The sequence below is a fragment of the Carlito syrichta genome, unplaced genomic scaffold (genome assembly GCF_000164805.1).
Source record: "Carlito syrichta isolate Samal-C Ts95f unplaced genomic scaffold, Tarsius_syrichta-2.0.1 Scaffold316213, whole genome shotgun sequence".
NCBI classification, from domain to species: Eukaryota; Metazoa; Chordata; class Mammalia; order Primates; family Tarsiidae; genus Carlito; species Carlito syrichta.
In genome coordinates, this window is record NW_007260309.1 from 12,997 (window position 1) to 14,773 (window position 1,777).

The 1,777-nt window shown below is 53.5% G+C and overlaps 1 non-coding gene across 1 annotated transcript; it reads right to left on the reverse strand.

Moving 5' to 3' along the window:
* Positions 1-499: 499 nt before the first annotated feature.
* TRNAC-GCA lies at positions 500-571 on the reverse strand. Its single transcript has one exon. It is a non-coding gene; the product is annotated as a tRNA-Cys (tRNA).
* Between the last annotated feature and the right edge of the window lie 1,206 nt (positions 572-1,777).

Below are 1,777 nucleotides of genomic sequence, written 5' to 3' on the forward strand. Positions count from 1 at the left end.
TCAAGCCGGGCTCCGTGGCTCAGCCTGTAATCCCAGTGCTTGGGAGGCTGAGGTGAGTGGATTGCCTGAGCCCATGGGTTCGAGACCCGCCCAGGCAACTTGGCAAGACCTCCTCTCTACAATAAGTCAAAAAAAGATTAGCCGGGCATGGTAGCACACGCCTATAGTTCCAGCTACTTGGAAGGCTGAGGCAGAAGGATCACCGGAGCCCAGCAGGTGGAGGATGCGGTGGCCAGGAGCGTGCTACTGCACTCCAGTTTGGGTGACAGAGTAAAACTCTAACTCAAAAAAAAAAGTCTGAAGAAAGGGAGATGGAAAAGGCCTGGTTAATAGGACTGAATACACAGGAAAAGAGAGAGAGAGATAGAGGCAAGAAGGCTTGCGTGTGCCTGCGCCCATAAGACCCCCCTCCTTAACCCAAGCCCCAGGTACATTGCTAAGCAACTTATCCCAGTCCGAAATTCTTAATGAAGCTGCCAAGAGAAGAAAAACATGCCCCAGGGGACACCTGGATTTGAACCAGGGACCTCTTGATCTGCAGTCAAATGCTCTGCCACTGGGCTACACCCCCATAATACCAGCAGGCCTCATCTCAACAGTGATTACATTTTTATGACCTACATCACACCTCATAAATATCCCTTGTGTTTGAGACTCCTCTTGGGTTTAAATTCACCCTGGCCACACCACCTCCCACTTCTCCAGAGCAGGTGTGCTCACTGTTCTCCTAGTACCTCGAGCTCAGTGCTGTATCTCCAATCTACCTTTCCAGCTTTTAAAATGCACACCAGCTGCCCACAGATCTCTGGGCACGGCAGTGAATGTTTCGAGCACTGGGGCTATCAAGTATTGGGCACGGAGGGGAGTAACTGGGTGCCCCAGACGGACCTCAGAGGTTCATGTTCAACTCTGAAGTTATAGGCATGTGGTGTGCATTTGTACATACTGTATGTTGTGCGTGTTTTCACCAGATTTTCTTTCTTTCTTTTTTTTTTTTTTTGAGTTGGAGTTTCACTCTTGTCGCCCAGACTGGAGTGCAGTGACATGCTCACGGCCACCGCAGCCTCGACCTAGTAGCTGGAACTACTACAGATGCACGCCACAGTCGGCTAGTTTTTGTGATTATCGTATAGACAAGGTCTCAACAAGTTGCCCGTGCTGGTCTCGAACCCCCGGGCTCAAGCAGTTCTCTCTCCTGGGCCTCTCAAACTGCTGGGCTTTCTCGCCCCGGCTTCACCAGATTTTCAAAGGGATTTTCAGGACCAACCGTTTCATTTTACAGCTAAAAAGGAAAAAAGAGAGAGAAATAAACCCCAAAAATCCAGCATCCACCTGTGCACACCTCTGATTCCTGTTCTCTGAGTTCCAGTCTGAGGACTCAATCTTGTGTGTCGTCAAGACTGAGAAAAATGTCAAGGAAACCTGTTACAGCCACAAATCCCCGACTAGGCCGTGGCTCCCCTGGGGCCAGGGGTCCGGCTCACCGAGGGCCCCAAGGCCCACTGCCAGCCTCCCCCTCTGCCGACCCGCCCGGAGCCTCCGACGTAGAACCCAGCATGCCCAGAACGAAGCTGCTGCCTTGCCCAGTCTCCCCCGCCCCGACTTCGCTTTGCCGAAAGAAGCAGGCCGGGCGTTTGCCACGTGCCGGGCATGGGCTCACAGCTCCGCCCACAGCCGGCCGCAACCGCGAGCAACACAAAATCTCAGACCGAGGTGCTGTGGGGCGGGTACTAGCTTCGCCACGGGAAGCCGGGGCCGAGCGGCGGAAACATCCCGG